The following is a 26,175-nucleotide window of genomic DNA, read 5'->3' as shown; positions in this document are numbered from 1 at the left end:
CTTTTCTTCCTCCTCCAAGTATCATCTAGAGGAACCATATTCAGTAGTTAGTAAATACTGATGGAAAAAATAGTGAATATTAATTAGCGTATAATTAAAAGACTAACAATTGAAAGTGATAACTGTTTACATGTCCATTTATTTTTGTCTCCGACTTTACCTGTATGGAAACATAGCTTCATTATTTAAAAGTTAGCGAATTGATCGGTCCGTGGCCCTAGTATGCGCTCGTGGATTGATTGTGCAATCTCAGCGTGTGTTGGTGGAACGAGAGAGGAGGAAGATATACGGAAGAAGTTGAGGGATAAATAGTAGTTTAGCCGCCAATATCCGATTGTGGCACGAAACTGCATTTCACAAGGACAGTTTGGTGAAAAATAACGAATGCTTCGGCCGCTCCGCCTCGCTAGGGAAATTTATTTAAACGAAGCCATTCAATAACGACATCCCGAGCCAAACTGTCCGCGCTCTTCTCTTTTGGTTTCTCTCTTAGCCGATCTCGCTGAACTTTCTCGACACTCGACCCATTAATTTTTCAACCAGTCAGCAATCCACCGCCACTTCCTCTTCCTTCTTTCCATCTTTCTTCGGCTATTCGTCCCTTTGAAGAGCGTTCATCCGCGGGCCGTGTCTTCGAATACCACTTAACCGGTCACCCGGCTGTTAGGCATGAATAAAATCATCATCGGTAAAGCGATGGGTCGATCGATCGATTCGTTATCAAGTGTCTTTTCAGCTAGCTCCATTCAGACAGTTCACCAACCTTCCTAGCAGCCTACATTGTGTACATATCGAGATCTTCTTGCTCGGTTATTGTAGAACTCCAATGTTTTCGCTAAAGATTGGCGTTTGCATAATAATAGCGCAATTATTTGAAAGATTACATTTTAATTTAAAATGTATACGGTCTCCGTAATAAAATTGATAAGGGTAGCAGTAACGAGGTAGTAGCAGATTAATTTATTAGGGTGTACACTGCTGTCGATAAGTTACGGGATACTTGCCACTTCGAAATACAAGTTTTAATGGAACAAATCTGTGATAAAGTGTTTAAGAGAGTATAATTTAATTTTCTTTATGGTAGGTGCGGTAAATAAGAATTAATTTCATTTTGTAACTACAATATCAATCGTTTAAGTTTATTCCAAGTTTACTAAATAACAGGCTACAACTTACGCTATTTACGAATGAATTCTATTATTTTCATTCAATATCGATGTATTATTTCATTAAAAATAGGATATGAAAAGGCAGTATTCTCTTTTCGATACATAGTAGTTTCGTATCTTCAATATTATCTGGTTGATCGATTACATTTTATCGAATAGAGAACCTCCCCTTCGTAAACAGATTTTCTCCATTTCTACTCAGTTTCAGTTTTTATTAGTCTCTTGAGACGATTGCTTTTATGTGAACCTTCACTGGCCATTTCTGAATTGGATTCCAATTTACGTGACAAATAGGTATCCTAGCTCTATCGATCCTCAGATTTCAAGCGTACGTCGCTTTTCAAATATTTTCGTGAAACGAAGATAGTGTCGTGTTACGACATGCAACTTCATTGATCTGGAGACAATATCCTGCATACTGGATGCGATACCGCCCTTCAAATAAAGCGTTTCAAATTGCCATCGGTGTAAAAAGAGATCTCCTTTCCGAATAGTAATCTGGAAGAGGAAATGTCGTTGCCAACGCGGTATTATAACTTCGAATGCTTCGCGAGTTCAAGCTGCATTAAATAGATCTGTGTTTTACTGGAAATCATTTCCATTATTAAGCCACCTGTTTTGTAATTTAAACGAGTTGCATCTAATAAATATCGCCTGAAAATAACATTTAAATCTTTCTACAATTCATGAATTATTTTATACGTCCGTAAACAAAATATAGTATTTAGCATGATGTTATTGGACAATTGATCAACGTGTTACAATTAACGTAATTTTCTCCTATTCAGAAAATTAGATTAGGAAATTGCCTCGTTTCCTTGTATGAGAAATTGAAAAAAGTATCTTATTCGTATTATTAAACTATTCGTTATTAATTTAACGAATTATTGAACATCAACTAATTTTGCAGTTACCATTAAATCTTCGGGAAATAGCTGGTAATATTTCACACGAACAAGTTATACGTATGCGTATAAATTTCGACAGTATATGACTTGTGTTAACGATAATGTATGCACATGCCACTGGCAAGTGCCTCTCGAATTTATGGATTTCAGTTTTACAACCAATATACGTTAAAGGGGTAAGAGAAGAACGTCCAGCCAGAAGAAATTAAATTTTGTTGCTTGTAATTACGAAATTTTCATTTATCGCAGCCTCGATAACGTAGGTACGTGGTATAAAACTAGAAATTTCTGAAGAGCGGATTGGAATGGCTTTTCAACAGTTCTTGAAATGGTATTAAAGAAACTTTGCACTAAAATTTCATCCATTACTGGAAAAGTCGCTATTGGCGTATCTACTTTCTCTCTCTTTCGTCCCTTCTCTTTTTCTTTTAATTTCTCTCCAATGAAAAAGTTGTCAGTTAACTGCATCCATGTCCAATAATTGAAATGACTTACAACAAAGATAAAAGCGATCTATTTCCGATTAAAGATAATTTAATTACTGACTCACAAGAAGAAATTGTGCATTGATAAATAACGTGATTTGGTTTTGTATGCAATGAAAAATGCGGCACATTTCATCGAAGTTTCCAACAAATCTATCTGACTAATTTCTTCGTGTTTAATCTATCTGCATAGTGTCTAAGATAATAGTTTAGATAGAAAAATTCTTCAACATGTACAATTTTCATACAATTTATACAATTTATACAATATACAATTATAAAATTGTTATTTTATACAATATTTTATAGAATTATAATTGTATATTCAACTTGTAGATAAACTATAATTATTAATAGGTAAAATAATAAGAATTTATATGAATAATAAATAAATTGTTGAATTAAAATTTAGCATTGAAGCAACGTTAAATTTCTATCAATTTAGATTTTTATTTAATTTGAAAGAGATTGAAATTAAACAAGGAATAAATGGCAAAAATCAGCTACAAATTTCTGTGACAAAAACAATTACGGAATTAAATCTGATATAATGCAATCGAATAAAACAATACTATGTTGTTGTGTAATTCGTTTCAATATATTGTTATCTTTTTAAAATAAATCATAATTATTTTTCATATACCATCGTATTCATGCCACTTTGCCGAATAGTAATACTTTTTCCAACTTGTTAATTCATATCCAAAATGAATAACAGCCAGATAACACTGGAATATTTTAATCATTACAAAATAAAGGAGTAATTGCAATGAAAAACGTATTGCTTTCGATGTGGCGAAACGTATAATCTGAATAATACTTCAATTTTAATTATCATTATACTTGTTTTCACTTAAATATTAAAATACGCAATTGAGATTGTCGTTGTACTAATGTCAGATAAAGGAATACATTTCACATATGTATAAATGAAGTAATTTGGATAACTAAATTTATTCTGTACGCTTACAAATTTGATATACCTGATGTGACATAGAATACAAAGTGCTATATTTTAATATTAGTTTCTGCAATTGTTTAATTGTCTAATTTCATTTGTCTAATTAAAATAACGTAACAAGTGCACATTTATGTAGGTCATGTTCGAAAATACATAGCTTATAAGCATCTAAAGAGAAATGGATCTACACGAAAAAATAAGTATGAAGTTTCGTTTCCGAATAATTTAATATTGAGCTTTTGCCGAGTACACATATATTTTTCAATAAAACGAAATATTACACTTCGGAAAAACTATTTCGGCAAAATTTATGGACTTCTTAAATTACCGATATCCCTGTTGGATCGGTCGTAATATGATGACTTGCCCATCGTACATAAACCCTGAATATAACACCAATATCATAGCACTGCGTGAAAGTTATTTAAAATTTTGCAGAAATTTTGTTTTTGCATTGTAGTTTTTGCATTGCAATATAAAAGTTATTAACATCAGAAACTTATTTACTATTCTTGGAAAAGGATGTAGGTCAGACCAGTCCATTCATAGTCATCTATGGTAAGATATGTCTATTATAGTACATACCTCCAGAACCAATCGAATTATCGATTTAAATCAAAATGCACTAGCAAGGGTATACTTTTCACTATCCTCTGAGCCGATAATACATGCAAATTTTCATGTATTTATTTAATTATTAATTTAAAAATTGCATGTAAAAATTATATGTAAAAATTACATGTAAAATTACATGTAAAATTTTCGTAATTGTTTTGCGTGCATCGTTTATAAAATATCAACGTATTATTTGGTGAAACTTACTGCTATATAACTCCTTATAGGAAGTTATATGGTTTTACATTAGCTTTTCTAAAAATATCATAGATTTACTATTTCTCTCGAGTACTTGTGATTTTGAACGCTAATTGTGGGCCATTAATAGTTAGAAATTACATCTTTCAGGTTAAAGGTACACGTATAAACTAGCTTCAATCTCTGGTTCATAGAATAAGGATCTCACGTTCAGCGGTGGATACAGTTTACGTTTTCATAAATTTTCGAATAGATCAAATCTGTGGGAATTCAACGAAGAGAATCGTCAGACCATATGATTTAAATCGTGTTCCTAGAAATTATTACACAACTATATTTGCCGTTCAAATATAATTGCAAAATGTTTCAACAGTTTCCTAATGATTTTCGAAGTTTTTCTCATTTTTTGTAGATTCTCACTAGTTAGAAACAGATATGCGATTTACCATGTAAATAGTTCCGAAGCTGTAGATTCAGGAAACGCATTATTGACTTCACTGTTATTGACCTAAGTTTGTGCAAATCCTACATAAAAGTTGATTGTTTTCGTGCACGAACGGTCAGCTGCAGCAATTCAAGGTTTCGAAGTTCCAAAATACGAATATGCCGGCAGGGTTTATACATCACGTTTACATCTCTGTCAGAGGATCCAAATAGAAAATATTTTTGTTGTATTTCCTGTTGACCTCGGCGGGTAAGTCAAGGTGAGCTTAGATTTACGTGTCAGCCAGGACAGTCGCGTTTCTCCTCTTGCGCTGATAACACCATTCTCGTCGTACGTTATTCGTATGTGTCGCGTAAGAGTTTTATTGCGAAACAAAGTAAATAGTGTACGTATTGTGATGTGAAGTGACCAGTGACGTTATGAAAGTGTGCATCAGTGATAATTAATACACATCAATGGTTTCGAAGATTTCCGACGATTGGTAAGCGCACAAGTGAATGTAATACATTAACAATTAATTAATTTCTCAGTACTCGTGTAAATGTTAGGGTCGACATAAGCCTAGCAAAATCACATTTTACGAGATGTAACATTGATCGAATCATTTTAACGCATAGATTGCAGAAGTACTAGATTATTCAAATATTTCATCATAGAAGTCCTTTTATTTATTGTATTTAAATAATAGATTGTGTTATAAAATATGTCGTTCGTGTGATACTTTAATCGATTCGAATCATTAATATCGAGAAATACACCATTGGTTATCGATTTTTGATAGAAATAGAAACGAAAAGTAAGCACTATCTGATACAAATAAATTTTCAGCGACTGACAGACAACTGATAACGCGTATAAAACTTTTTGCGATGAATCGACCTTTTCCAGAATTTTCTCACTTCAGATAAGCAAAAATCAATTATTAGCGGTATTTTTTTAAAATAACGGTATTCCAATTCACTGTTAATATGCTGTTATTCATAATTAAATACGAACATATAGGTCGACATCAAATTCTTTCATTTATTTATTTCTTCACTAAAAAATAGCTTTCAAAAAATAATTTTTATATTTCGTACTCTGCTCATCAAAACGAACTAATTGATGTACATATGTTGTATAATATGTTATATTTCGTGAAAAGTAACTTTGCCAGGGAAATATGCCCATTCATTTAACTTTTTAATATACGCGTAAATGTTAGATTCAAATAAATGTGTAAAACGTATATAGAACTAAGAGAAAGGAAAGTAGATTAATCTGGAAATGATTTCTCTGTTACTGGTGTACGTAAAACAATAGAAGAAAAGTGAAATAAAGTGGATTAATCTGAGAATTTACTCTGCAGAAAAGTTAAGAACGTTTAGTACAAAAAGATATAATTTACGTGTATTTTAAACGCAGATAATAAATCAGACTGGGGATCCGTACATGCAAAAAGAAGATAATAGGAAAAATGTATGTATTGTGCATCCCTCGAGATATGTTGGCAGCAAGGGATTAATGTTGAACACGAAAACGGATAAAATATACGCGTAATCTAGTATTGTAAAAATATTTCTCTAATAATGTTATAAATTTTTTTATAATTCCCAATAGGTAGATAATTAATTAAAATGCATAAATGGATTAAATGGATTGATTTATTCAATAAATAATATAAACTAAGATATTACAGCATAAGGAAATTCTAATGAAGTTTCAAAACATTTTGTATAACACAAATAATATATTTATAAAAAATATTTATAATTATTCAAATGCTTTCGTGAGCTACTCTATTGTATGTATATTTGCAATGCGTTGTTATTACGTGTCAGTAAAATACAAAACTTTTGTCTGACATATTTTTTAATAGTCCGATATTTCTTTCCGTTTTTCAAAAGAAAAATTTCAAATTACCAAAATTGAGAGGGCAAACAATTGTTATATTCGTTAGCATCATCAAGCGAACAAAAAGAAATACAGTCTCGTGAAAACATTAAAGCAAGAAAAATCTCACAACCTATAATTCCCTTTGACAACTTTGCACATTGAACAACCTGGTGCTACGAGAAGATGTACGAATATCGGCTTGAAAATGGAACAAATTCCGCTTTGTCCTTTATTTCTATTTGTTTGCGCGATAATAAAAGCTCTATCGTAACGAAGAGCCAGACTGGTTTCCGTAACTGAAGCTCATAGTGGAGGCTACGCAGAAAAGTTTCAGGCCAGACAGAGTATTCTGTAGAAAGCAAGTAAGGAAGGCTGGTTTGTTGGGGAAATGAAAAGCCTGAAAATAGAATCTGGCAAGGTTAATAAACTTTCGACGCAGAAAGAAAAGCTGCCGGGAAATGGCAAAATCTCTCGTGTTATTCGATTCGCAGAAGAAAAATAATGAAGCCAGGATGCCGATATAATATTGATTGCTCGTTAAGGTTAACAGTAAAATGAATTTTTAAGCAGATTGTTTGCAGCCAGATCAACCATCATAATAAGTTATTGACGACTCGATTGAAATCATTAGTTGAACTGTATTATTTATACGAAAGGTTTGTCCTAAAAATTTCAGCAGCTGCAATGTTTAAGCAAAATTTGTGTTGTATATAACATCATTGGGGATGGTATTTGATGAGTTTTCGTCTGTTTCATATTTTCAAATATTTTCACGAATGTTTTAACAAAACTTAAAAAAAAAAAACGTTGTTGAAAAAGGAATATTGAACGTATCAGCAAAATATCCAGCTCAGGAGGAATAATATTATGATTTCATCCAGAAATTAATTCCCAGTAGTATCCTTCTTCCAGCGAGAAATAGGTCATGATAATGAGTGAAAAACAGTAGCATAAAATTTTATAAATCGATCGTTCTTTGCAAACCTTATGCTGTTATCTTTTCATCGTGAATCGGAGAACGTGTACAGAGATTAAGAGATATTTATTGCAAACATATATTTAGCAAAAAATGAATACACATAGTCGCATTTTATATTCATATTTAAGCATATAATAATAATACGATAAATACGGTTCCACTATCTATTTTCATCACTGTCTTATTTCATCGTTTAAATGCTTTCGTGATCTCTGGAAAATATTGAATATATTCTACCAAATATCTTGTAATTTCTATACATAATTACGATAATCGAATCTCATAACAATACCAATAAAATCTCAAAATTATGTATTTCTAATATAAATTATATAAATTTATGGCATAAAATATACTTTATATACATACAAAAGGTGCCTACAAATGTTCGAATTCCTTCCGTCAGCTCGTGTATGTATCATAACAAGTACTATTTCTTTAAAAGTCTTTGGCAAACGCAAAGTTCGACGAATCGAAGTTTCTCGCTATTCCCGAAGAAACCGTCGGCTTTCGTTCCACTGGACGCTGAAAATCCCTCGCGAATCTGAGGCGCGTTGAAGTTTGTATTTCATTTCGTGAGATTTATCGAGATCGTTTCCATCGCAGCACGCTACACATTGGGAACAAATCACGAGTAATCCGCGAACGCCACACGGGAGAAGAGTGTGCTCCCGTTCCATCCTCACTTTCCAGCCGCAGCCTGGATTTTATTTACTTGTTTTATCGAAATAGAAATCCTTTTGATTTAGTCGTCTCACAAACCAACACACAGTTATGATGAACGCGAAGCCTCACGGAAATGAGTTCTTTGAACGTCACAAAGGCTCTGATTGTTTCTTTTTTTTTCTCTCTTTTCGTTGATCTATCTTGATGCACGGAAAGAAATGAATGCATGAAAGTAATACAGACAGAAACACTGTTCTTCTTATAGTGTATCTCCTTGAGAAATAGAACTATATGCTGTTTCGTATATTGGAAGTATAAATATTTTATACTATAGGTAAGGAAATAGATAAAAAGAATACATCGACAGCGAACAATTCGCACCTTCATCCTTTGAAAATGAAACAATAAAATATGATCGAGTAAGTGAATAGGAAATGTAAATATGTTCTAAGTAGTTCTTATAGTTAATGACGTAGGAATAGTAATATTTCCGTCAGGATATTGCGAATATTTATGGATTTGTGAAAAATTTAGAGTTGCACAAATGCATAGAATACACGTAGTTTGTATAAAATATTCAAATTAGTTCACATAAATATCCGTATTCGTTACTTATCATCCTACTATTCACATCCTACTCTTTTATTAACAACGATATTACTTTCCAATTAATTTTTGGTTAGAATTTCAATCTAGCTTCTTAAATTATATCACTATAATATGAAACGAGTGTGGCATTTTGTATTACATCGTAAATATAACAAATGAAACTGCAAATATAAAATCCAAAACTTTCCGCAACATGAATTAAGTCATCGAAGTTAAAGTTACTTTAATGTGAGAAAAAAGTAAAACTTTTCACGTAAATGCATTGCTATAAAAGCACAGATATTGTGGCTATAATAATTTCATAAACATAAATATTAATCTCGTAAAAATGTTATTTACTCGCTATAAAATAATAATAAAGATTTGAATTGCCATGAGATTCAATTGTTTGAAAATAATCGAAATATTCTACTTCGTTCTAATTTTATTGCGTCGATGAAATAATATCGATCATCTTTTATTGCAAAGCTTCTATGTGTATTGATCGCGATTCTATCGTAAATTCCTTTGGTAGTAAAAGACTTTTTTATAATTTTGTAAAATTCAGCATTATTCTGTGGCATACTCTGTTCCAGAATCTACGCAGGAAAGGATAAATGAAATAGACCGCGAAATAAAAGTACTTTTAAAAACTACTGTGGCACTTACGCTGAATTACGTTATTACAGACATTCTGGTTAAAAGCACAAGAAGCAACTCCAAGTTTCTTAACATTTCTGTGTTTCTAAAATTTATTTGCGGTATAAACGTGCACACGTCGCTGATTTGTTTTGTAGAAGATAAAAATATTTCTAATAGTAATTTCTTGCTAATCTTAAATAGGGACAAGTAGAATTTTATATTTTACATTCCAATATGTTCGAATATACTTTGATACGTATTATCTTTTCAATATCTTACGCGAGGTTTTCGCAAGATTTTAATGATACATGGTTAATGTGAATTATTTATGAAATGATACGAAACTTTACTAACACAATTATTCGCGTGTCAAGATAATCCAATCCAATCGCTGTATTGAATATTTGCATATTTATAAGAGACGTGTAAACACAAATCAATTATGGATTAATAATGTATTAATCGAATATGGCGTATCATTCGTTGAAACGAAATAGTTACGTTTCTAAATCCATTCTCTGATATTGAAAACATGTAATAAATTTGCAATTTTGTCTGTGACCTATATAATAAAATATAAATAAATATAAATATATAATATAATACATATATAATATAATATAAATATAAATATAATATATATAATATAAATAAATAAAAACGAAAGCTGTTACTTGTAGTAGGTAGTACAATATTCTGCGGGATCTAAAAATTATAATCTTAAAATATTATACATTTACATTTTTATATCATAAACATAATACTCGTGGTTTAAACGTATTACAATTGATCGTATGTGTAAAAGTTACAATATATCTTTGGGATTACAATTCTATTATTTTATATTAGCTATGAAAGTTTCGTTTGGAGGTAAAATTTTGGAAAAATTTGAAGATAGCTATCATCGAAAATACTTGTATTATTATTTCCTTCTTTATTTATTTATTTATTTATTCATAGTTCTTCCCTTCGAGGTTAAGGCGCGTTTCCAGTTGCATTTCTCTTTAATTTAAACTTGTGACCTACTTCCAGCCACCAAGTTTAACATCTTTCGCACTAAACATTTAGACGAATTTATTTTTATTACGTTCAATTAAGGAATGTAATATTGTAATAGCTTTGACGGTAATTTACTTTGCAAATTGTTTATATATCTTCGTGGAACAACATTATTCTGCAAACATTTATCTAATGAATATTCCTTCTCCTTGGAATTGTAATAGCCGTTTAACACCGCAAGATATTTTTGTTCGGTATGAATTTTCCGCTAGTGGTAATTTGTATGAACTTCCATTAACATACAGTTAGTTAATACAGCGTATTAGTATCTATTCATACTTCGAATAATGTGTAATACAGTAATGAAGTAATACTGATAATACTAACTACGCCCTTGCACTATTTTTATACGTATTTAGAAAAATGAATAATTGTTGAAAAAATATGAAGAACGGAATAAATAACGTTGTATCTGCGAATGAAAGTAAATGTAATACACATGGCAATTATAATGCTTGATAACTTTGATTTTATCGAATCACTGAATATTATAACTACTTAGTGCCATCTGTACAATGTATTGTAGTATCGAATAGCATAAACTCGAAGGATTACCAAACAAATTATTACGAACTAATCCTAACTATGCTTCTAAAATTGGTTGGAAATTGCTTGAAATTGTCTGAAATTACATATCTCGTGGTATTATATAAAATTACATAACACACATGTTGATCATAAAGTATCAATACAATTATTGCAGTTCTATCTATTTAAATTTTTTATTGTTTTAATTTTATGATTAAAATACGTGTCAAACACGAGCAAGTGTTCAGATATCCTTGTGTAGTATTATATTTTATATTTATAATTTAAGCAATAGGATCATTGTCGATTATGGCGTGTGCTTATCAAGTTTGCGCCGGAATTCCTAAGAAAATACCGCTTTAATTGCTGAAACGACTTCGTTTTCGTCCAAGCCAGGTGCAAACAGAATATGGTATGATCCAATTCAGTTCACGGCGATAAGCCTGGGATTAAGAGATCTGATGTTAGGAAACGTAACGAAAGCTCCTCTGTCGTTCGGAGATTCACCGTGATGGATGCTTTCCATTATTCTGAATTGAATTGATCGAACCTGGAAATTGATCGAACCTGTTTGTCGTTAAATTCCACTGTTCTTCGATGGAACCTCTCTGATCATAAATTCAATGGAATTATATGTGGATGTAAAATGACAAGCGCTTTCAAAGTGTTTGAAAAACCATAGAAATCGTACATGGGATATAGCTGCCCCTCGGAACAATTCGTAAACGTTTTTATAGAAATTTTTGATGAAGTACACGCGCTATTCACAGCGTTTATTTGAAGTTCCTTTTAGGCGTTTGAATATTTCATTCCAGTTTTAGCTTATATCTGGATTTCTTTTCAGTAATATATAAGATTAGAAGGAAATTTTTAATTATCTTCTCATTGTAGCTTACATAAACAGAAGTATACTACATTTTACAATTTCGGATTAAATTCCAAATCAAATCAGCGCGTTCTCGAATGTTCATTTCAATTTGAATTGCATTTTATGATTCCAATGACGCTGCCTAGCAATAGCGATTAATAATAATATTAGAATGAATTTCCTTTTTACAAAATTTTTAGAGAAAAAAAAAATAATAAGTTAGATCTTCGAGCAGACTAAATTGAAATCTTTAACTGAATTTCTATTTGAATTCTATTCGTTTGAATACGCGTTAGAAACTTCACTCGATCAAATAGTAACTTCAAGCATGCAATGAGAGCAAGACTAACGTCTGTATCGAAGATTCAACCGAGAAGAATATCACGTAATTTGATGTACTGAAGGGAATTCTCAAAATCCAATATTGCTACTTCATTCCGATTGCAGTACGTTTTATAGAGTTATTCCGTAAAACAGAGAATAAAATTAAGAAAATAGCTCCATCTGCTAATTAAATTCCAGAGAAAATATAAACTAAAATCAGAGTGAAAATCCAAGAGAAATATATCCACCAAGAGGAGCTTCAAACGCATACGGTTTAATGGTTCGATTCAAATGAAAAACTTTTACAATAGTATCGTTTGAACAGCGTTAAATCAAAATCGTGTAAAAGCTTTTGGTAGTTTTAATTGTACTAAAAACACATTCTTTTGATCGAATTCCCGATTCTAAAAAATACTAGAGTGGCACACGATATTTTAAGGTTGATGGTATTAATCGAATAATTTGAGTTAATAACCAAATTGCTGATTAATGGATATAACCGTGTTGAACTGATGCGTGATACTTTTAAGGTCGATGATTTCCATTAAACTATTCAAATCAGAAATTAGTCACAAATCCATTTGCAATTAATGTATTGACGCTCAATCTGGTGTACTATAATGATATGGCTTGTCTGCGTTACTGTCTGAAATATCTAATTAGTCAATAAGTAAATAGCATGTTTAAACTATGCACGCTATTTTTTCTCTAACTATTAAGAATACGATAAAAATTATAAATACATTTAAATATGAATATATAAATATGAATATATAAATATGAATATATTTAAATATTATTATAAGTAAGTACTAATAATAAAACATATAAACATAAAAGTATTACTTGATTTGATAGCGAATTCTTGATAGAATTCGAATCTTTTTATTACTCTATTTCTGTCGTGCATTATTTTTTCTTTTTTTTTTTTTATTTTTTACACATTTGAAAACTCCTTGAATAACGTCAGTAAAATAGCGAACATATTGCTGATTTCTAATAGACGTTTCATACATCTAGCAGCAACTCACAACGTAAGTTGACAATCCAAGTTAACGACGCGATTATTTCTAACTTTCAACTATCGTAAAAACTTATTAGACGATCCAAATTAACGAGAGACAACGATTGTAACGATATTGGTCGTTAACCCTTGGAGAAATGATATAGTTTTGAGGTCAGATGAGAACTCGAACGATTCACCAGTAATTTAATGTTCAGTGACTTTTAAAATGTGCGGCCAATCGGCGCAATTCGATGTTATATTCATCACGCGATATCACTCGGAGATTCAAAACTGCGAATCTCGCGGACGAATGCTTTCCGTTTATTCACCCGTGTAATATATTCGCATGAGAACGCAAGCGGAAATCGTGAAACAACAAACTCACAGTGGAATTACACGGCATGCTAGACTCTTAAAAGGTAAAATGCGGTATGGCATGTAACTCGCGTTCCATAATTCGCACCCGGCAAAGAGGTGATACTCCATAAAAATATGAATTAAACCATAACAATGAATATAAAACTTGTTCCAAGACAAGTCTCGTTTTTAGAGAAATAAGGGTGAAAATTTTGTTCCAGGCAAAAGCATATTGGTTGTTTAGTTGTACTCGAGGATATATGAAAAATAAAAGATATATAAGGCACAAAAGGTAGCAAAGTAAACACTGATCGAATATGAAATGTTCATTAACCTTCGTAAGTAAAGCAGGTTTGAAAGATAAATAAATTCTTAGAAAAATGTTGTACTTTTTTTTTTGTTTTTATCTGAAAGGCCTTAAAAACTTCCTGTAACGTTAAAATTCACGAAAAAAGGGGGACATAAATGAAAGCACGGACGAAACGAAGCTCCGTTTCTGAAATACGAGTGAATTATAAATCAGCCATGAAACTATAGAGAAGATTCACTTGCATGGAAAGTTTTATAGTAGATTCAAAACGCCAGCGAAACTTTGTCAGCCAAGGAAGGAAAGACTGCGAACATCTGAAATTTTAATGGAGCGAAATTTTTTCAGTCATGGTGGGTTAGATTATTCTTCGAGGAAAATTTGATTCTCGTTGGCTATAACCTAAAAAGCTAAAAGTTTTATAAATGACAAGGCTTCGAGTATTAGCTACGCCGTAACAACGTGGTTACCCACTACGTGCAAATGTCGCTGTCATGTTCGCAGCATGTGCAAGGTCTCCTGGCACGTAGCCTGCTAGTCGAAAAAGTTATCATGCTTCTGGAAAATACAGAAAATATGAGGCTAGGTCAACAACTTGCGATTTACTGAGCTCGATCTAATAAAGTAGAAAGGATCGATTTTCAACTTTTAATTAAGAATCCGAAGAGATAAAATTTAGATTGCCATTTTTATGCGACGTTTACACTCCGCGAGGGCTGAACTTTTAATTATATGGCCTTTCTTTATCGCTATAGACACAGTCCTGTTACTTCTAGTTTATTTCTCACGCTAATGGCACAATCCTGCTAATCCGTACATTAATCTTTGCAAAAGGATGATCGTCGAGATAATTTCTGTACCTATTTTTCGACTTTCGATTTTTTGTTTTTCGAGCGCTGCTAAAAAACGTTCTCCATGGATAATTGGGATAATAAACTAATGACATGCAGTACAAATTTAATTAATACATTTAATTCAAAGTTCAAATAGGAGGGAATTATATAATGGTATTGTTTTCAGAAACAATATGGAATAGGAGGAAAATGATATTATTTTGAGAAATAATATAATATGGAAGGGAAATGATATTGTTGTGAGAAACAATATCAAATAGAGGAGAAGTGATATTATTTTGAAAAAGAATGCGATCTAAAAAACATTCAAATATATCTGAGTTATTTTTCTCTATGCACGAGCAATTTCTCCAAATCTTTTCACAATGTTTTTCATTCCTGTAAAAATATTTAGTGTAATCTATGTTATATAATTATTTACGAAACTATTTTATCTTGAAGTAACGTTTGAATGTGAAAAGTTACTCAATTCTTGTCCAACTGCTAGGGTAGATTCAATAACATTTATTGTATTGGGTAATTTTCTTCAAAAAATATAACACACTTATATGTACGCAAATATGCGTCAGACTCACAGCTTTTCAATTCATGCGCCTAACTATTAATTAGAGTCGCTTAATTAATTGCTAAAAATTGAAAAAAAGAAGCATTGAACGTTTTAGAAATGAAACGTATACGACACAACAAATACAAAGGAAGAAAATTGAAAATCCAATATCAGATTTAACAACCGTTGGAAACTAAATCTGGATATCTGAAAACCGATGAGGAATATCAATATCAACTCTCATCGGCATAAGAAACGTTAGATCGCACAATATATATCTGCACATTAGTGGATATTGAATCATTGTTTTTGACAGGATGGAATACTGGTGGGAAGACGGCGAAAAGCAGATACGATAGAAACCGAGAAAGAATGGAGATTGTTTCCCGATGAGATCTGTCTATTCGATGTCCGGCAGACATCGGTTACGGTTTACCTGTGGCGTACTCTCGAAATCTCTAAACGCACTTGGACGAAATGGAATTGCAAGTGACGGCAAACAATTTCGAACAGAGCGACGTCGGTGATAGTTGTGGAACGTTGGATGGTGGAAGTGAGGCTGAAGGCGGCGAGAAAGAGCTGGGATCGGATCGGATCGGATCGGTTTCACGTGCACGGCAAATATATATGGGCGTTTGCCATTGTCCTGGTGATTCGCGGCGTTCGTGGTGGCAGCGGTGCTGGGTGCAGTATTACTTGGATCGATAGGACAAGTAGCGGGATGTAATTGAGTAGCGAGCCCACGACAAGTACCGGGCAGTATCAATCAGCACAGAAACGCTCTACTCGTGCGTCATCTATCAGACAGGATATATCGACGTAACTCGAGTAAATTGATGTGGAACATTGATTTAGGAACTGCAATTGCCACCTACATTCCAGCAATGCGTCGTCAACGTGCAGCAAGGATCATCAACGTTGCTATTCACATATTTCAATAGGTCTGGCCGTGTCGCGGCCAACGGATGTTCCGTTTTCGGGTCACCATGGGGGAAGAGGACGGTCACCGGATTCGGTGGTCCGGTGAATTTTTTAAATGAAATGCTCTTTGCAAGCACCGAAATATTTTTGCATATGGAAAGCTCGTTTTCAATCGAACAATAGACTCCGCTATTCACGATCGCTTAAAACAGATTTTTACTACTGGGAAAATTTCGCTATCGCGCGTAACCAGATTTTTGCGTTAATACTTGCTTGATTTTTGCTTTTTAACTCATTAAGAATAATTTCTCATTAACGCAACGTTATTAAACGAATATAAATAAAGTAAGTTGTTTTGTTAAGGTACAGAAATGTATTAGAGTAATAGATGCATTGTACAAGAAAAAGCTCTATAATTTGCAAACGAATAATTTATCTTTGTGCTATAAAATTTCGTAATTTCTTCAAAATTCATAAAATCATAGAACGAAGATGAAAGAAGAAGTAACGAGGAAATACTTGTCGTAATCACATGTTACATGAATACAATAGAATTCGAAGTTATTGAAATATTACACGTTATAACTGACGTGAAACGTCTACTATGATAATAACACTTTGATATTTCGAGTTATTAAAATATGTGAGTATATATAATTCACATGTAACATTTTGAAATTCTAACGTTACTGACTACTGTGTCGTGATAATATTGGAAAGGCTACAAAAATGGTGATTTAATGTTTCCACTCAAGTAACTCTGAAGTAAGAGAAGTTCTTGGCATTTAATTGACTGTTACACCCTTACCGTTTCCGACAGATGGTTCTGCTCATCCATGAATACGAATTCTAAAGGGTTAAGGGGAAATTGTAGGACGTCCATACGGACGAGAAAGAGCCATAAGAATGTACCACCTGTTGCCATGGTTACCGTTTTAAGCCAAATGCCTTTTTCTGGATTTTATGTCACGTCGAACTATGTGATAAATCGAACTGAATTTTTATTTGCCAGTTATCGAGAACAAACAGGACGCTATAAAGCATAATATACGGTGGACCCAGCCAGGAGTGTTATGAGCTGTTTTCTCTTAAACTATTACAAAGACAAATTTTTATCTTTTATTGATTCAGTAGGACTTTTTATAAAATCTATCGACTATCTTTTTACAAGGCCATCGAGGAGATGATTACTCTCAGCATTTTTAGCAGGACAATATACCAAATATTATAGTTCAGGATAGTCTTACTAAAAATGACTGTATTTTGCCTTAATATTTTTTCTTTTTGTTGAAGTGAAGAATTCTGTGAGGACAGCTACGACATGCATCGAAGTTGGTATATAAATTAGACGTTTTACCAAGTGTTTAAAACGATTTATGTACTTGTTTAAGGTACTTTCGTGTGCTAAAATACATTTAAAATTATGTTGTAACTAAACCAACATTTAAATAAAGTAGATATGCTTGTATTTCGACATGATGAAACAAAGATAATAATAATAATAATAATTATTGAATGCGTGTGTAGTTATCAATATCAATTGATATAAATTTATACAAGTTACCGCCAGTCAGAATTATATTAAATTATAATGATATTCTAATGATATTAGGAGAAAACGCGAATAAAATCTGGTAGATGTGCCAAACTGAGGAAATGAAGAATACTCTCTATTATAACCTCGTTAAGTACATTTATTTGATTGATTCTAGTAATTCACCGTCTCATTGCCTTCGAAAAGGTTCCATTGTAGTCTTTGAAGTTCACTTTTTCCACATATCCATGCACCTTCATTACGTATACGTACAATTTGCTCAATTTTGAGAATTTCATTAAAAGTCAAATTATCTGTAACTGGAAACGATCAAATAAAATTCCTCGCTAAAAGTTTCATTTGCTCAATTCATATTCACGTATGAATTAATACTTCTGATACTTTTCAGTTTTAAATCATAATGGAATATTAATAAGTTTTCAAGACTACTTCGTAACAATTGCTGTCTATAATTAGTTATTATACTTTAGAGAAATACTTACAAGAATTTAAATCGCATTTATAAGAAGGTATAACGAACATTAAAATTTTAATATTTTCATTCAAACGCGTGATGGACTCTTTGTACGTATCAATGAATTTCATTGCTAATAAATACGTGATAGCTTGCCATGATTTGCAAGCACGCGTAATATACGGCATATATTAAAGGAAATTAACAAGCTTCGAAATTTATTATTACCGTACCTTTTATAGTCATATTCTGTTGTATGCTCTACATACATTCCACATGAATAAAATAACTAGCATTTCGTTTATTTCAAGCAGATAAGCTCATGAATGTAGCGTCGTTCGAATAACAAAAAATTAAAATTATGTATCATAAAATCCTATAAATTTAGCTTTCACATCTTCAAGTTTAATTTATCCCCAATAAATATACCAGAGGTTAACTATTACGGGAAATAAATAGACTGGAAAGACGTAGCTTTGGTAAGCAAGAATACATTTATAGTCACGCGAAAGGACTGAAACCGGATCGCTTTTGTCGTGACCGTAAAGCTCGAATCGAAATGTTATCCATTTCTCGTTAAAATCGTTTCTTTTCCGGCGTAATTCCATTTCCTGGTAGGCCGATCAGATCAGGTCGTCGAAACTACTGAAATTCAAAGACGTTGGTTTGGTTTGTTAATCACATTGAAGCACGTTTCTTCGGATTTCGTGCAGGCTTCCGAAGTAATACACGATCAACGTGTGAATAGCTGCAATCTGTGAACTTGTGTTTCAGCGTAGTTTCGCAATCAGTATTCGATTGACAAATTGAGAAACTCTTGTCCTCGAGATGCAACAAATTTTCACGTTAAGGACATTTTATATATTAATAAAAAAAATAAAAATAAAAGCAGAATGAAATTGAATAATTCCGCGTAATTTCTGAGCGCGATTAATTATTTACATATTAATTACGCTCAAGCTATAAAGCCTATTGGAAAATGGCAATAAACATGGAAAATATAAAATCAATGATGAACAATTTGAAATTGCACGTATCTAAAAATGATATTTAAAACTGTACACATATAGGTATATACTGATGGCTATTTAAAATTATGTTTCTTATATTATCTTATTATTAATCAATATGTTACTAAAAACATTAATAAAATTCCATTTATTGTTTTAGTTGATTTAAAATTGTTTGCTAAAACGTTCCATCTTCGTGTTATCGAAATAATAGAGTACAAATAGTAATGTGCTACAGAAGTTTACTTTCATTTCACCTGGATTCTAATCTTATATTTGGTTTTATGCTCTTCTTCTAAGAAATGGTCTAATCGAATCAGATCTACTCGAAGCGCACTACCGATTTTCAATCGGTGTAGCGAATCTTGTAATCTGCAACGAATTGAACGAGTTAGCAGTAAAATGTCGAAAGGAGCACAATCGTTTCAAAGATATCAAATTGATGAATCTATCGAACTCCAAACGAACGTATAGGGTATAGACGTACACGATCCATCGAAGTCATACTATTCATAAGAACGAAGCGAACTAAAAATTTCAGAAAAATAGATATTGTGTATTTTGAATTAAAATAAGTTTTGTCACTAACAGTTTATATTGTAATATTATACAAATAGGTTTAACACAATTTAATTTTTCCCTCGAATTTTATATATTTGTGCATAATGGAAATTAACTTCGCATTAAAATAAACGCGATTTCAGATGGACAGATAATTATCATGAAGTTAAAGCCAAGAGGTTTTGTGTCATTTTACAAAAATCAAATTTTCCATTTGATAGAAACATTAATTTATTAATATTTCTCATTAATTAGTTGTGAAATGTATTCTACCGTACATAGTTGTTTCAAGCACTCCTCATAAGTGATATTGGTATACAATTAGTCAGACGTCGAGCATGGAGCATCCACTGTCGTATGCCAGCTGTTATTGAATTTCAATCAAACTGTATTTTACTTAAAATAATTCACTTGACAATTTTATCATTATTCAGTTAATAAAAAGGACTTTGTTTAAGTAACTGGCATTCTGTTATTTTTATAATAGATATAACTATATGTATTAGATTATTTCATAAATAATGCAGTTTCCTGCAATACGTAGGTATACGTTTAGCAGTAACAGTACTTTTTCTCATTTCTACAATTGTTTGTTGTAAAACTTTTTAATAACATTCTTACTTTACAAACTTGTTTTTCAAATAAGTTGCATTGCATATGAGACGAGTCGATACACATTTCTTCGTTTCTCTATAAAATGCCAATAATAAACTTACATAACAATCTATACGAGAAGTTACAAATAAATTAAATAATATTCAGCGATTCTGTCGATGTATAATAATCTAATTACAATATTCTAAACTAAATTCTCTGACTATACGATATTTTCTAAGTAATCCAACAATAAATAGGCTTAAGTTAATGTTGTTTGCTTGATATAGATCCATTTTGGTAAACTAGGATTGGAAACATTAATTCGCAAACAGAACACGATATTCGAGCCTGATCGTTGGATATAAATCTATCAGAAAGATACAACAGGAGAGGGGAAAACTGGTTAAGAACATAATAGCGCATTGTCAGTAACGAAATGGCTTTTCTATAGACATCCCAAAAATATGTTCTTTCTATATCTTCATTTTTTCGCACAAGGAAAAGCCTTTCAGTGCTAAGACGAAAATGGAACTTCCAAGAACATACATATGTACATTTCTCTTCTCCCTTTCCATTTATTATTTTATTCTTCCTATTCATGATTCATTTTTCAACGGTATAATCGTGAATTCTTTATTCCGTAGAACGTTTTATTTAATGATGAACTTCGTTAAAACTATTTTGTATATTATATTGTCATTAATCTACACTTATGATTTTATTAACTATTCGTAATATTATTACGGCTTGCTAGTATTTAATTCAATTTTATATAAATGTGTTCGTCATTACTCATACGTTCAATTCAATGTTTAGTTTTATATTGTCATTATTGCATTCATTCATTAATATGTAAATTATCGTATTGTTAAAGTAGAAATATATTTTACTTGAAAAATAAATTTCGTACGTCAGGAACATAATGAGTATCCTGTACAGTATGTATCTTCACATTTGTCAAATGAAATTATGTAATGTGACGCTACAATACCTACATTATAATATTTGTATCAAAAGAGCAGTGTCGGAACATCAAACGAGGCAGAAGTATAATATTTAAAAACGAGAAAGTATCCATTAGCGTCCCAGACACTGGATACATTGAAAGCAATTCGAAATATTTCTCTCGCAGTTGTTTTGCATTCGCATACGTCTCTCGCGTCGTCGCTGACTAAGCGTTTGCCTAGAAGATGCATTTGGAATGCACTGTATGTTTACATATACCCGCTGTGAAGATTTGCAGGAACACTTTTGCGAATGTTTATTTTTCCTGGCGGATCGTTTCAAAGCCTCTGGATCGAAGAATACGTACTTTTATATTACCTTTATCGGAAATCCGTGCTGCGCCTTTCCTATCATTCCTTTGTACGTGACATGGCTGCAATTGCACGTCAATTTGAAGCCTTAACATTCGCAACTGAATTTCTGTTGAAGAAAATATAAACTTATAACGATTCTGTCGTCGTCTTCTTTAATACTATAGTATTTGAAATTTGTATTTTATTGAAAACATCAATCTTATACGGAATATTTGATTTCAAACGAGATATTAAATAAACGTATCGGGGTGTTCAAGTTATTTTGTTTACATGTATATCTTTAGATAGAATATTATAGCCTTTTTCGCTTTAGAATATTATACTTAGTATACTTACACATACTTTGCAAAGTAATTATAAAATAGTTTGTTTTTAAGATGAATTTACCATATGAAAATAATAAAAAGGTTTTCAACGTATATCCGTATTTGTTAAAATAATCGTTGTTATATAATAACGTACAAAATAAATCGGGAACTTTGGAACGTGACTTTATTTGATGGGCACTGCGTATTTTGATAAAATCAACTCCAGCGATCAAACATATTGCAGTTGTAATTTAATATGGTATTTGTTTACTTTATACTTATTCTTAATATTTGTCTCATATGTGATATTCGGTAAAAATGATAGATGACACTGGCTATGGAATATTCATTTTCTACTAAATTTTAGTCACTTTATTTCACAGTTTATTTCTCTTCAAACCAACAATGTTTTTACTTGCGATTTGAAGACTGAGTGCTAACATAAATCTTCGCAAATGACTGGGAAGAAATTGTAAGACTAGGAAGGTATTCTGGAATCATCCCCAGTCTTTTCGACAGTATTTTGATTGGCGCAAAGAAAAGGGTGCTAGTGGTTCAGGGGACGTCCTAAGTCGAAGTTGAGCACTCAGGCTAAAGAAAATTTATGATACTACGAACTGAGTAAGATTTTCTAGAGAAACGTAATTTAACTTGACATTTGGTTAGGATCATGTATGCTGGATCAGCGGAACTTAGTTATTTCATTTTGTTTCCAATTAACTGTAATGTACTAAATACACGATAGATTGTTCAGTTTAATTATTCCATTTTGCTCCCACTTAAATTAGCTTAATTATGGAATCTCTATTGCGAAAACTGTCATATTTTAAAAATGTACGAATACTTCCTTGACTCACTGTATATTTTTTATAAGCACGATATCTATAACATGATACTTGATGATCTTTCGTAAACTTTCCGTAAAAGTAACTATTCTAACACGCGTTACTCGCAATTACAGTAGAGTAGTTCAACCATATTCAGACGTTCAATTATCCTCCTGAGAACAAAATTAAAAAAAAGTTTTATCTTTGTACGAAGTTTCGTCTAAAGCTTTGTTATCTTCGTCTCTTATAAACTCTGTGGTCGGAGATATTTTAATTTTCGCTCAAAAGATTCTTTAATTAGTAAGTTATACTGCCTCCCTTGGAAAAGGTTTAAGAAATTATACCTCTCAGAGCGAGAGGCAACCTAATTGACAATCTGCTGAGAGAAGATTTTAGCCTTTACTAAAAAAAAAACGCTTCGTTTGGTAAATATTCTCTGCAGATATAATTCGTTTAATCTTCTGATACGACTACGATGATAATCCTATACGCGAGATACGGTAAAAAAAAATAATGAGATTAATGAAAAATAAGAAAGACAAAAGTTTGTCTGCGAGCAAAAATGTAAAACGTAAAGAGAAATTGAAAAAGTAAAATACGTTACGACACTAAAAAAAAAGGAGGAACGAGTTTATGTATCTACTTGAAGAGAGAGCAGCACTCTTCACGATGCTGTTATGTCTCCATTTGTACTTTGAGAGATATCTTCAATCCATCTTACGTTTTCTTTGAAAGCATGAAATTTTGATCCAGTTCATTTTTTCTGAAGAGGATAATATTGATGTTATGACAAGATTATATCCTGTGTGTAGCAGATGATGCAAAACTTGAAATCAGTTTAAAAATAATATACAGTTTTTCATTTTATAAAATAGATTATAATATTTTATTTGAAAAAAAAGCAGATTATATTTCGGTATCGTAAAACATAAATACTTGCAGAAATGAATTTCACATTTACACCTAATATTCCGTAATACTTTAAACTTTCTACATTTTCTGTGCGCGAATTTTCCATTCAATTTCATATTAAATATTTTCTTAAAGCGTTAAAAATCTGTTTAGTTTACTACATTAAGAACCAGATTGAAACATAAAAATTCGAAAATTGCAACGGAGTTAAAAGGAAATTCACCTGGCAAACATGAAATTCTGAAATATTTGTCACGAAAAAAGAAGATGTTGAGTCTATGGCATTTTGTGTGTTAACACAAAATTCAAACGTTCCCGAATGCTCGAAAAATAATTGTAAATAGCATACAACTGTTTGATGGTAAACTAGAACGAATTCACAAACGCTGGAGGCAATTTTAGCAAGCGAGTCAGCGATTAGAAATTAAAGCCATGGCCCGTTTGCGGTTGGTGAGTGTGTGCAATTAAAGAAAAGCTGATTGCATTTGCATAGAAAGTTTAAATTGGTGTAAAACCTAACTGTCTGGTCGTGTACCGAAGAACTTTTTATAATATGGGAGAAATCCATTCGTGCAGTGCGTTTTGACGACGTTGTTCACTTTGGTTCTGCGAGCATTTGTGAAACGGTATCTACTCACGAAGCAGGTCACGACGTTTTCACGTGAGATTTCTTCTCTTTCGCGAAAGAAGAGGAAAAGGTAGAGGAAAAAATACAGAGAGAAAGAGAAAGGAGCACCGCAAGTCACTCTTTACTCGAGATCTTTTTACATAGACGTTATCGGAGAGATTGCATTGATCCTTACGAATCGAGAAAGTGGCGCATCCCACCGATCCAACGTTGGAATAAAATGGAACCAGATAACCCACGAGGATCTCAGGGAAAAGAAACAACAGGCGTTTTTCTAGGATTGCGTCGACCTGGTGGATTGCGTCCTTTTTCCTTTCTGTCGGGGAATTCTCAGGGGTATCAATAGCCAAAGCTACAGGAAATGTTCTTGAATTTGTGGGAAACGACTCCAACAAATTCTAATTCGGAGGAGGATGCTCTTGCAAATATCTATTTATTCCAAGTATATCAAGCTGACTATGAATTATATAAGTGGTGTATTAAAATATATACTAGTGCGAACATAAATGATATATGCAAAGATCAAAGTTATCTTATTATTTTATTAGAGGGTATTTAACTGAAATTTTTCAGATACACTAGCTTATTCATGTTGTATTTGTTATACGAAATATTTGTTCATGACTATTACAGGGCTATAATATTTAGATTATGGATATCTATACAATCCATATTTTTATGGATACAAGTAAAAAAGTGGAAAATTAATAATAAGTAGAAAATTATTTCATATATTAAATATTGTAAGGAATAAGATATTTTAGATATTTATATATTTTTGCATATTATGTATATTCTGTGGATTTTTACGCCTTCAAACTTGTTATAGATGCATAAAAATCTGCAATTTAATAACGACGTAATTTAATATATGAATATTAAAAAATTTATCAAACTCACCGATCCAAGATAGAAAGCAAGCGTCATTACTTTCTGAAGCAGGCCACGTACATCTAAAAATATGTACAAAAAGCGTATCTCCTCCTTATTGCCGGAAATCCTTCCATTTACAGTAAACGAAACGATGAATAGCGAATCTAGATTATATTTAGTTTTACCGGATCGACCTTTTCAATTTTTGTAAAAATATCCCCACGCAAAATTCAATCATATATTCCAATATCGAGGCCCGCGGAACCCATGAATTTTCATTAAAATGTGGTTCGCTCATTTGAAAGTTGATTTCTTGGCTCGCGATAAATATTCATACGGCGCATAGTCGAAAACTTTGCCGAAAAATCTTGGGAGTTGGCTGATTGGTCGCAACTATAAACCGACCAGAAGCAAATCGAACAGACCGTAGAGTGTAGAGGACGATGGAATAAGGTGCTAGCTAGTAATCCATCATAATGATGACAATGAGAGAAATGGTAACTGGCTTGTCCGGCTTTACCTTTTGACAGCGCATTGTGGCCGATGACAAATGATTTCGCGTCCGTCCTATCAACAAAGACGCTTATCTGGATCCGTCGTGGAACTTAAATTGCCTATCTGTCATGGATATTTACCGTGGCTTGCTCGTTTTGTTTGTAGCCAGCGAGCGAGGACTGTCGTTCCTTTTTGCCTGAACGCAACACGCCCACCGACGCTCCATCAAAGAAGACCCAATTTTTCAGCCACGCGACACGACACATACCCGTAGGCTTTTTCACTACGGATCAAATTACCGCGACTCCTTTTCCTTTTCAACGGCGAGAGAACA

At 32.2% G+C, this 26,175-nt stretch overlaps 1 protein-coding gene across 2 annotated transcripts in view; it reads left to right on the top strand.

Moving 5' to 3' along the window:
* Positions 1 to 26,175, top strand: part of LOC112213532 — an 89,545-nt gene that overhangs the window by 38,703 nt on the left and 24,667 nt on the right. Inside the window, exon 1 of one of the 2 annotated variants that reach the window (XR_004462445.1) lies at positions 5,245 to 5,262. The exons of the other annotated variant lie outside the window; for it this stretch is intronic. The gene's annotated coding sequence lies outside the window, so the exon portion shown is untranslated. Of the gene's footprint in view, positions 1 to 5,244; positions 5,263 to 26,175 lie in introns of those variants that run through there. 2 annotated transcript variants of the gene reach the window in all.

This window comes from Bombus impatiens, unplaced genomic scaffold (genome assembly GCF_000188095.3).
Source record: "Bombus impatiens unplaced genomic scaffold, BIMP_2.2 scf_0739, whole genome shotgun sequence".
Taxonomy (NCBI): Eukaryota; Metazoa; Arthropoda; class Insecta; order Hymenoptera; family Apidae; genus Bombus; species Bombus impatiens.
The sequence above is the reverse complement of the archived record's forward strand: the minus strand, read 5'-3'. Positions and strand labels throughout refer to the sequence as shown.